Source organism: Antennarius striatus, chromosome 9 (genome assembly GCF_040054535.1).
Source record: "Antennarius striatus isolate MH-2024 chromosome 9, ASM4005453v1, whole genome shotgun sequence".
In the NCBI taxonomy this organism is placed as follows: Eukaryota; Metazoa; Chordata; class Actinopteri; order Lophiiformes; family Antennariidae; genus Antennarius; species Antennarius striatus.
In genome coordinates, this window is record NC_090784.1 from 6,643,130 (window position 1) to 6,655,692 (window position 12,563).

Below are 12,563 nucleotides of genomic sequence, written 5' to 3' on the forward strand. Positions count from 1 at the left end.
ACCTGTATTACCTTTTTCCAAACTCTTATCGACTGTTTAAAGTACTTTTGTTTCTCACGTAAGTCCGAGACTCACGGAACCTAGCGCACTTCCGGATGCCGTCAGCCAATAGAATTGCGCGTAAGGTATCATGTGACTGCCTGCCAAAAAATCTGCGATGAGGTGAAGTCACAAGAGTTGATGCGCGAATGCGCGAGGGCACACTGTATTTACAATTTACAGATGCGTTTTTTAAAAAAAAACTATCATTACAAATTCTTCCAAAGAACAGTCGATGCACTTGGAAATATTAGTTGTAAATGTATCGGGTGTCCATCCAGTATAGTGATGTGCTTTGGAAGGAGAAAAGAAATCTTGAGCCGTTTTGTATGGAAATGAAGATGACTCCATCTCCATTTGCTGTTTGCTGTTATAAAGATAAGACAGAAGAATTAATTGTTTGAAGAAGCACCATAAAACCTTTACTAACTTCCACGACAGCCTTGCTCAGCCTGTATGACTGTAACGGAGGGATTCAACAGGAGCGAAGATTAGAGGGAATAGTCAAGGAGCTCTGCCAGGGTCATGGAGGCTTTAGGGTCACAGCGGACAGAGGTGAGGGGGAGGAGGTTCACCAACGGCTAATGAGCTCACCCCATATCCACATGCATCAGAGGCACAGTGCATGCCAGATGAATGGAGGCTGGATGCAGAGGGCTTCTGCTCAGCAAACAAGGAACGAGGACAAATCATTTAAGGTCTATGCGGATTTGTTTTTCATGCTGTTATCTTTTCTCTATCAAGTGCAGGTAAAAATATTAAAAAAAACAAGCAGTTACAGACAAAAATAGCATCTCTCCATCGCCCAGGCTTAGTTATGACCATGAGTGATATGCATCACATTATGCTTCCCCAAGTGAGACCCTCATCATAGCTTGTACTTTGTTCGTGTTGGAAAGTCAGCGAGGAGATTATTTTTGCTGTTCACCTAAGTGACTTTCTGTCAAGATAAATGTATTCCTGATATTAAAGAGAAGGTGCTTGACAGGCCTGTGGTGCAGTAGATGGAATGTGCATTATCTCATAATGGGTGAGTGTTGATTTTGGCAAATGCTTGTCAATCTATCTTTCCATTTTTATTGCTGTTAAATGGGATCAGGGATCATGAATTTATTTCACTCTGATTATTTTTATTTACATATGTAGAAAGCTGATGGAATACAAGATCATTGATAGCCATATCGTTTGACACATTACTTCCATGTTTGTGTGAACATGGTGGTGAAATAGGTATTATGTTGGATTTGATGTGGTACTTTAAAGACCTTATAAGGTCTCTCATTCTCTGATTCTTTTGTTTCCAATGATGTCATAGATGTCATACTTTTTACACTTCGTTTACAGCCCTTCGACTCCTGTGTGTTGCATCCTAAGTGGACTCACTAGCTGTATTGTAGGAGTGTATACTGTAAACCCAGAATGGTGTTCAATGTCTTTACCCTGCAAAGAACAGAAACTCCCAAATTTTTACTTTATCTAGTTTTGTGCGCCCACATTTCTGTTTGCAACCTCACCTCCCAGCTGCCTCTATCTGTCTATTGCTTGGGGGGGTTGCTGTCAAATACACAGAGAAGAAGAGACCAAAGACAGAAAGCTTTTTAGTACCCTCCCCCTCCCTTTATCTCCCCCCGTGCAACACACAACCCCAGCTTTACATCCACCGGCACCACCATCTCTTTCCATCGGCTCTTGATGTTCTGTATAGAATCCCCCAGCACGCTCACACCCTCCCTTCAGCCATCCCACTGGCCTCAGTGCCCTGTTCCCACATTGTATCCAGATGTGAGGAGGATAGTTGAGGGGAGAAACACAGGGGCCCCCTGGTAGCACCCTCCTCAACTCCCAGCCTCAAATGTACCATCCCAGCTAAACACATCCAAAGGCTCAAAACTGGGAAGGATATACCCAACATCAGGACCTGCTGCAGGCCTACTTCCTGACTGCTGTGTTTTTTTCTTAAACTCGATCCACACTGTAGAGATTAAAATCCGTCGCTGTGGTCATTTTATCCCTCAGGCATAGAACTCTATTTAGAGCATGTAGCTGCTAATCCCATCAGATTATACTTGACCATCTTGACAAAATCACTCAATTAATGGCGTTAAAAATGTCCAGTCCAACCTCAAACAAATCCTGACTAATAACAATATCTCACCCTTTGATGACATCCAAATCTAAAATACTCGCAGGAAGGAAGATGAGGGTACAGTCTAACTAATCAAGCTAGGACAAGGAAACTATCTGCATTTTGTGCCAGGAATGTCTGCGCTAAATTATATTCATCTGAGCTGCAGTTACTTCACTGCAGATCCTATGGGGGCATCATCCTATAATGTGGCTATTTTAAGCCATAGCTATTGTACATCATCTGATACGACTTCTATGTATTTATTCTCACAGTTAGTTTTCAGTCTGGAGCCCCACAAGCAGGTGCTATGCTGAGGTTTAAGTACTTGGACAGCTGGCTCCACAGGCAGCATTGTCCCAGATAGATCTGAATCATACCAGTCTGAATCATGTTTTTTGAAGCCTCGTGCTGTCGGTTCTTTTAATCGAAGCGGCAGAGAATTGTGGGCCAAATTTCAGCACTTTGAAAAGCACAATTTTTCATGTAAATACTTTTGAGGTTTTCCAAAGAGGTAGTGAGAAAAGGTTTATTAAACAGCATTTCCTAGAACATGTCTATATTAAGACACGCTCTTCTGGTAATGGAAGCATTGTCTCTGTACCTGTAGTCAAAATTTTATTGTGCTGATGGCAGTTGTGATGCCTGTGTTCTCTCTGTAAGAGAAAGCTGTGTCCAAAGCTCACAACATGACACTATTTGATTTGCTTATCTTAGAGACATACAAATACATGCAACTGAACCAGAATAGTCTCTCTTTATGTCTCTAAGAGGGAGTTGTCTCCATTTTTAGCTCTTTAAGGCTTGGCTTGTGTGTTGTGTAAAGCTACTCACTGGTCCGATGTGGAGAGAATGACAGTGTGTGTAATCCTGTGTCACTTATTTCTTGTGTAACAGGCCTGTCGCTTTTGTTCGTCCAGTTGGATAGTTGCCTAGTTTAATGGCTGTTTTCCTGCCTGGCTGGTAAAGGCAACTCCCATTGGAGGTGTCTCATCTCTCCAGGGAGCGTTGTGCAAACATGACTGCTTGATGCAACATTTGCTCGCTCCTGCATTGCCCTGAGTTGCACCTTAGAATTAAAAGTTCAGGTTCAGCATTAAGTGGAGTGCAGCGTGGAGCTGATACTCTTGAATTCATGACTAATTAGATTTCTCCTCACTTTCATTCTGGTCAGAAAGACTCTTAAGGGACATCTAGTCTTACTTTTAGTACTGTGACTAAACTGTTACTAATGTGTTTGTGAAGCCTGTCCTGTATTCCCATAGTTGGCCTCATTTATTCATATTGACACATAAAGCTATTTGCTGCAGTAAAATAGTATTTTTTTTAAGACAAATCAAATTTGGTGACATACAGTGAGATTAGGCAGCTGTAAATCAGCATTTTACCCTTTATCCTTCACCTCGCAGTCAAGCCCATTAGAATTGATGACACTAGTAATCAGTCATTGATATTATTAACAGAAAAACCCCAAAGACTTGCTGTATTATTGACAAGACGTAATCCCCGATAAATGACAGTTTCTTCGTGTATGTTTTATGGATATGCACAATACATGTTTTTAGTTTTTTAAACACACCACAACAAGGTCAAGTAAAGAAAGACCACTCAGGGAAAGTGTTGGTACTGGTGTCCAACTCAGTCGACTCATATGTGCTATTGTTCCAACATACTGTAAGTCTTTTCAAAAACTATAATTTCATATATCCTGTAGTGGTGATGCTGCATCCAGATAATGATCTGGAACACGACCAAAGTCCAATGGGTTATTTGTTGGGGCATACATTGCCTCTCCAATAAATGTAATCAAAATTTGTAACTTTTTATTCATCTTTATAACAGATGGACAAACAAACAAACAAACAAACAAACAAGACGACCCATTTCTAAGGCATTACCCCCTTGACAGAAGAATATAATGTAATGCAGCCAATCGAAAATTTTAAGGGTCAGCTATTTGCTCAGACCCATACTGTATGTGTCAGCCCTATGTCAGCGCTGGAGGAAATCACCAAATATATGGAAGAATTATTCTCAAAAGGGAGTGAATTAAATAAAATATGCTGGCAGCTGTTTAGATATCTGAGTCTTAACCAGAGTTCTCTGACAGATTGTTGTACTGCAACAAACTGGACAGCAACTTTGAAAGAGATAATCCTGAAAAAACACAAACTTTTAGATTATAATAAACTAAAGACAGTTGATCCCATAGAAGATCTTACTGCATTACTGCAACAATACAGAATATCAAAATGATTCTTCTCTGCTTCTTCGTGAAGTGTTTACCGTAAAAACAGTAGTTTACCGTACATCCAGCATGAATAACACTGAACACACAGATTATTTTAAAGTTTTCAGCTTGGTATTCATGCTTTTGTATGTGATGCTTGCATATGCTGATCTGGAAAATCTACTACTGTCTTAGCAACAGAAACTGGTGCAGATCAGGTTTGGTCAGTGGGTTAATAGTGGGTTAAGGAATGCTGCATCATGACATTGATACAACCGCAGCAGGCAGTGAAGTTTCAAAAGTTTTGACAACAATATGGCAACAGTTAAAGGAGGTTGTGGTGGTGTAAGTTTAGATCGAAAACACAAAGTAGTAAAAGCAAGATAACCATGTAATCTGGGTTGTTTGGTAATTAGTTGCAGCAAGACAGAAAGCTTCCTTTCCCGGTTTCTCTTTACTCTTTCTGTCTTCATTCTGTCATTTCTCCTGTTTTATATGAATTGTGGTTTCACTGCCCCCAAACATTTTTCAGTGATATTGCAAAGTTTCATCTATCTAATCTATATTCATGTATTCACCGAAGATTTACCCAAATTTTTACAGACTGAGTCAAGAATACTCCCTCCATACTTGTGTTTAACATACAACATAAATGAACCTTTTTTAACTAGTATTAGATGTTTGTGTATGACTGTTGGATGAAGGCTGGGAGAGATTACTCTGTAAAATTCAATTCATTTCAATGTTTCATGAGAGGGGGTTGGCTGGATCCTATCCTAGCTGACATTGGGTTCATCCTGGACAAGTCATTACTTTATCACAGAGCCACGTGAAAAAACAAATAACCAATCATGTTCATACCTAGAGTCCATTTTTTAGTCACCAATTCATTAATATTCCATATTTTTGGTGATGGAAGAAAGCTGGAGAGAACCCATGCAGATACAGGGAGAACATGCAAAGTCTCAGGTTCTCAGGTGGATTTAAACCCAGGACGTTCTTGCTGTGAGGCAACAGCATTACCCATTGCGCCACCATGCTGCTCCCTCACCAGACGCAGCTAACAATGTTCTTTGTGCCAATTTTCTCATCAGACAGATGTGATCAATAGTCTAAATTCCTCGGAGGTGCTGCTCTACGATGATTGTCTGCGGCGTGCTTGTGGCCTGCACCTCCTTCTCCTATCTGCCTCAATCCCTCACAGCTCTCTCTCTCTCTCTGCCTCTCAGTCAGCTCTTATTATCCCAATCTATCTCCTGCCGTGACTTTACATCACTATTTACCACTTATTGTCCCCCTACTGTCCTCCCTGTCATTATTTTCTCTGCCTTTTCCACTCTCCTTGACATGCATCTCTCTCCCTCTGTTCTCAGATGCTGCCTTGTTTTCCTCAGTATTAGTTTAGAGCTTTTTCCACTCGGTGGGTTAACAAGCCGACATGATTTCATCAATGCGAATCAGTCAGCTTGATAAGACGTGACCCAGATGGGATCTCCGGCTCTTTTTATGCAGCCATCCATCAGGACCACGTAGCCACATAAGCTCTCACCCACGGTAATGCCTGTCAGCCTGCGTATGACAGAAATGTGTCATGTGGCTTCAGTGCATTACACTTTATAGAAAACCTCTGTGTCCTGACTAGAGGAGACCAACAGCGTTTGTTATTCTCATCTAGCAGCCCCCGTTCCTATGTGGTGCTCCTTACTTATTATTTTTGGATTCGAAATCTTGGGCAGATGTTTCAGTACACACAGACACAGACACAGACACAGACACAGACACAGACACACACACACACACACACACACACACACACACACACACACACACACACACACACACACACACACACACACACACACTGGCTCAGATACATGCAAGAAAAACACTACAATATTTCTTTAGGGAAGAATGATAGTTTGTTTATGATGACCTTATTGAGCATTGTGTTGTTTTTTCCATTTGCATACTTTTCACTTTCTTTTAATCTACTCACGAGGAAAGGAACACTATTGTGAATTGGAAATTGTTTTTGGTGTACATTCATTCATTCATCATTCATACATCTTCTGTATCGCTTCCACTGCTTTCACAGGTCATGGGGCTTGCTGGAGCCTATCCCAGCAGACTTGCGGGGCATGATGCGGGGCACTCTGGACAAGTTGCCAGCGCATTGCGGAGCCACACAAAAGTTTAACCGCTCATGCACACACTCACACCTCACACAAACAATGTGGAACTCACTAATTCACCTGAAGTGCATGTTTTTTTTGGGGTGAGAGGAAACCGGAGAACCCGGGGAAGACCCAGACAAACACGAGAACATGCAAACTCCACACAGAACAGGAGTCAAACCCAGAACCGTCTTGCTGTGACGCAGTTGATACAGTTTGATTGGCTGAGCAGAAAATAAGCCAGAAGTTGTCCATAGGTAATAAATTCCAATAAATTTGTTGAAGGTCACCAGTTATTAACATTAACTCTTGTTGATTTACTCAACTCGACAGCCTTCAATGTTGTTGTCATTAGATAGTTACACCACCTCAGTGATGGGTGATTGGTTGTCACAGTTACACTGTGTGCTATGGCTTAGTCTTTATCGTGACACACACTTCCCTTGATCCTGTCTCCAGCCATCAAAGACAGGAATGTGTGCACCACTGCAATGAAATACTTTCAGTTGCTGAAGTAGCTTGGCTGTTTTGAGTGTAGTGAGCAGTGAATTGTGCTGTGCAGGATATTCCGTGTGTGCCAAGCATTAATGGTGCAGTGATACAGAAAGGATTCTCTCTCAGTGTTCTATAATGGGTCACGTGACCTTTTAGTGCCTGAACCGTAACAGAGGTGATACTAGAGCACTGGAAGCAGGTACATTTCCTTAGTTGCAAAAAAATTGTGAGTAGAGTTGTGTAGAGGCCCTACTCTGCAATAGAAGTGGGGCATCATTATTTGAATGTAACACACTAAACTTTTTCTTTGCAATCACGTGTGTGACGGTCAAAGACTTCCTGCTGCAAGGTCATATGGTTACCTTGAAGTATTACGTTGGCTTATTTTAAGTTAAGATAGTAAAAAACAAAAACTACTTTGTTTAGGTTGAGGAAAAGATCAGTGGCTTCTTTTGTAGCACGTGAAACAATGTTTGGTCAATTAGTCCAAGTGAAAGTTGCTCTGATCTTTCCATATCGACTGGGATGTGTTTACTTTCGAGGTAGTTTAAAGCCACACCCAGATGCTTGGGGGCACCTCCCACATCAGAACGAGATGCAGGGGGACAGGACAGTATGTTTATAGTTTTTGACACCTTCACTTGACTTTTCTTTACAGATTAAACAAACAGAGTTGTTTTACAGAGGCGGTATAAGAGCTGCCATACTGCATTGATACCATAGAATACATCATTATTTGTCTTCAGAATATTTTGGTATTGATTTCTACTTATATTACTCAACATTTATACTATAATATTGTTTATACATGTGTATGTACAGTAATCCCTCGTTACTCGCGGTTAATGCCACCCACATGCGAAAAACAAAATTCCAAGAAATACTGATGAACTATTAATTCATTACATAGCGGAAATGTTGACCCCATACGAGCCAGTAGGCAGCCTTAGATCCTTGGGAGGGTCCCTCCGGTTGATTCCAAAGTCGAGGCTTAAATCTAAAGGCGACCGTGCCTTTTCCATCCGGGTCCCTCGACTTTGGAACGACCTGCCGGAGGAGTTAAGACGTGTAGAATCAGTGACATATTTTAAATCACTTCTTAAAACCCATTTTTATAGACTTGCCTTTATTTGATGTCGTCTTTTACTTTTATTTTTATTTACTTTTATTTTTATTTTTTTATTTTTGTCATTATGCAATGTTGTCTTTTTATCCTTCTATTCTTTTGTTTCTAAGTATTAAAAACAAAAGAATAGTTTTATTGCTTTTATTGTTCTTATCTCTTTTACCATTCTGTCTTAATTCTTGCTCTGGTGTGTTTTGCTTAATTTAACCTCAATTTTAGCTTAATTTTGTCCTGCTTTTATTTGGCCTCACTGTTTTGGCTATTTGTTGCCATATGTATCCTGCTTTTGCCTTGTTTGTCAAAGCACTTTCTAAACTTTTGTTTTTAAAGGAGCTATATAAATAAAGTTATTATTATTATTTTATTATTTATGGTAATTTAAATGTTTATGAGCCCTCCCCATACTGACATTAAACCACCTTATATCTGCATTGCATTTCCCACACTCTTATAGACTGTTTAAAACACTTTTGTATTAAAGTGTTTCTTCAATACTAGCCCAGAAGTCCAACAACAGAACACCACTCGTGTTCAGATCGGGGGGGGGGGGCATTCATCCCAATCACCCCTTTCCAGGGCTCACTGTCATTGCCCACGTGAGCGTTGAAGTCCCCAAGGAGAACAATGGAGTCCCCAGTCGGACTAGAAGGCCGGGTATTCCAGTGAGGCACCTGTCCCGAACCCAAAGGCGCAGGGACCTGACCCTCTCCTTCACCTGGGTGAACTCCAACATATCACGACTGAGCTGTGGGGCTATAAGCAAGCCCACACCAGCCCACCGCCTCTCACCTTGTGCAACTCCAGAGAAGTGAAGAGTTCAGCCCCTCTCAAGGGTTTGTGTTCCAGCGCCCAAGCTGTGAGTGGCGGTGAGCTCTACTATATCTATTTGGTACCTCTCTACCTCCCTCACAAGCTATGGCTCCTTTCCCCCCAACGAGGTGACATTCCATGTCCCTAGAGCTAGACTCTTGGTCTTGGGATTGGGTCTTCGAGCCCCATGCTGACGACTGCAACCCAGTCCACACTGCACCTGTTCCCTACTGTTTCCTCGGCGGGTGGTGAGTCCACCGGAGGCTGGGCCCATGTTGTCCTTTTGGGCCGAGCCCGGCCGGGCCCCGTGGGCAGAGGCCCGGCCACCAGGCACTCACATATGAGCCCCAACCCTGGACCTGACTCCAGGTGAGGCCCTGGTCGCACCATACGGGGCAACGTCACAGTCCTTGATATTGTACTTGTCATAGGGGTTTTGCTAATACATGGAAGTGTGCTGTGTTCCGAGAGTCTTGGAACACAGTGCACACATGGATGCTGTCAGCCAATAGCATGTGCTTAAGGTATAAAGATCCGCGATGTGGTGAAGCCATGCATCTTGAAGTTTGAATATGCGATAGATTACTGTATGTATACAGTATATACGTATGCAGTGTCATTGTGTCTTGTTCACAATGACACTTCTTTCCTGATGATGAAATTGGGGTTTGTACTATTTTTCTTTAGTATTGAGTTGAGCTTCGTTTATATAATGTGTACGTTTTCTTTTTCTTTTTTTTATATAGACATTTTTTGTTTTGTACTTAAGAGCTGTGTGTCAACCACATCTCAACAGCAACTGCTAGTTGTAGCCCACACATTCTCTCTGTAGTACAACCATCAGGAGATTTCTTTGGAAACCCTACCATCCTTCCACTTTGTGTGTGTGTGTGTGCATGTGTGTCTGTGTGTTTGCACATGCACACATGCGTGTGTTTATGTGCGTGTGTGTGTGTGCGTGGTAAGGAAGAGTCAAAACCAGATCTGTTGCTCTCTCATCCTCTCATATCTCCTCTTGACAAGACTTACAGAATGTGTTATTCAGTTTGCCGGAAGGTAAAGACATGTTGAAAACATGGCAACACAACCAGAACCCTACTAAATGAGTAGTCTAAGAGAATTAAAGTAGACATCCTGCATGTGTACAGAAAGAAGCTCACAAACTGCGATGCAACACTTCAGCATTGACACCAGTTTGTAGTCAGTTTAGTTAATCAGGATCGAGGTGACAGACACCATTCTCTTTTTTGGCTTCTTAGTAGAACATAACAGCTCATTGGTGCTGTCGAGTTTTATGATGAACTCCGATGATGAAATCCAGATATTAAAAAAGGTGGTGTTGGTGATTTTGGTGGGTATACCTGGAGCTGAAGTGCACGACATGTTGGTTTCCTGTAAACAGATGCCCTTTAATAAGCTGCAAAGGTTAAAATAGTCTTTTTTCTTTCTGGGAGCCATCTGGTGCGGCGAGTCGAGGTTTGCAGGCTTCTCATATCAGTTTGGCTGTGTGAAATGACAACTGTCTGCAGCACATTTTCTCACCTCTTGCTTATTAATTCGCTCTCTCATTTTGTGACTCAGACAAATCTTTCTGGGCTTTTTCCTTTGTGTTGCTTTTTGACCACGTGAATCCGACAAAAGGTGCCCGTTAATAGAAAACTGCAGGGTTTGTTGGATTATTCCTGTTAAATATGCTGAATCCATTCCATCACGCTGTTTACGGGTGTGACTCATGTGTGAACTTAGTCACCGTCATCGTGATGTGGCGGCCAGCAAAATAGAACCACTCTATCAGAAAGTGTGACAGTGTGAGCGGCGGGTTGCCAGCCTTGAGGTCAGTTGTCTAATTACACTTCAGAGAGACAGACTCCGGGTCAGTTACAGAGGTTGTTTTGGAGCGGCAGAAGGATGGAGGAGCATGGAGGAAGAGTAGGGAGGGTTGAAAGAGGAATGGACAGCTGGAAATAGAGTGAGAAAAAGATGGAGGAGCTTCAATTTAGATTTAAATCAGGCACTGTTACCACAAGTGCATCTTCTGCTCTCTCCTCGATTACACCAACAGGTTGCAGGAGCACTCATTTTGCCTCTGCTCCTGGTCGGTTGTTGTTCCTACGTTCGTCTATGTGGAAGACAACAGTCATGACATATCTGAAATGAAATGAATGACTATGTTTCAGTATTATTAAATGACTGTTGATTGTTTCTTACCTTCTGATACGTACCAGAAAGTATATTCTGAGTAGATTTCATCTACTCTACTATCAGGTTTAAGGTTAGATAAGTCTGGGTCAGGGTTAATATTGACTTTAAAGTTTAGTCAGTGAGCATATCTGTTTGTGAGCTCTGAAGGACTTCAGATCATGTCACAGTAGTGTGGTCTGGGTGCTTTGTGTGTGTGTGTGTGTGTGTGTGTGTGTGTGTGTGTGTGTGTGTGTGTGTATGTGTGTGTGTATGTGTGTGTGTTTGTGGCTTACTGCTACAGGAGGAGGTGGTGGGGAGTCTCTATGGGCAGGAGCACCCAGGGGTTAACGAGCGGTGTGAGAAAAACAGTTTTAGAAGGAGGGGGAGGCAGAACACACACACACACACGCACGCACACACACACACATACACACACACACACACACACACACACACACACACACACACACACACACACACACACACACACACACACACACAGTCCCAGAGGAAGCTGGAGAAGGTAGTCGGGCCCATGAGAGCAGGCAGAACTTGTTGGCTTTTAACGGAGCTAAATTATAGCAGTAGTTAGCAGAGCAGCGGTGTTTAAAGAGAAAGCAGAAAGGTTTATCTTCAGATAAATTTAGATTAGGAAAACAGACTTTTTAAAAAGTTAATAGTACCTATAGTAAAAGTTATTGTCAAGGACATTCACAGCAGCGTGAAGTCCAGCAGTCAGAGACCAGTGGCTGTGTGACAGGTGTACACCAATCAGTCAATCAATCAATCATCAATCAATCAATCCTATCAGGTCTCCTTCGGGACTCCTCAGTGTTTGTTAGGGTGTCCAGTAGCCCCCTGACCTTTCCAGTGGTAGCATGAACCGGTCACAAAAATATGACATGACAGTATTGACCCAAACACCTGCCACTTCCTATGTATACCCCCCCCCACACACACACACATAACCAGAGGACTCTTTTCTATCCAAAAACCGTCTCACGCAAAAAAGGGTAGCCAGGGGACCCCCTCTATTGTTCTGGATGGGTTTAAGAGAGATGGGGGGGCTGGGATGGAACTATGGATGGGAATTGGAGACCCCAACAATGCCGCAAAACCCCCCACTGTTCCTCCTGCTTATGAGCATGACCTGCTCTGACAGGGACGAGAGGAACGAGAGGAGAGCAAGATTTAGAACACAACTGAAAGTGGTCAGAGATCAGAACTAGACTGGTCCCAGACTGGGCCTAAATATCAATGATCTGGAGACAGAACCAGACCAGGAGCCCCATTTGTCAGGCCTGAGTGAGACACCTGTGGACCACATGGACACTTGTGTTTCTACTTAGGTTATAAAAAGTCTCAGATGAGAACCCATGAGTC

The 12,563-nt window shown here is 42.4% G+C and overlaps 1 protein-coding gene across 5 annotated transcripts in view; it reads left to right on the top strand.

Moving 5' to 3' along the window:
- LOC137601365 (zinc finger protein 516-like) overlaps positions 1-12,563 on the top strand; it is a 47,136-nt gene that overhangs the window by 11,047 nt on the left and 23,526 nt on the right. The gene's annotated exons all lie outside the window — the stretch shown is intronic.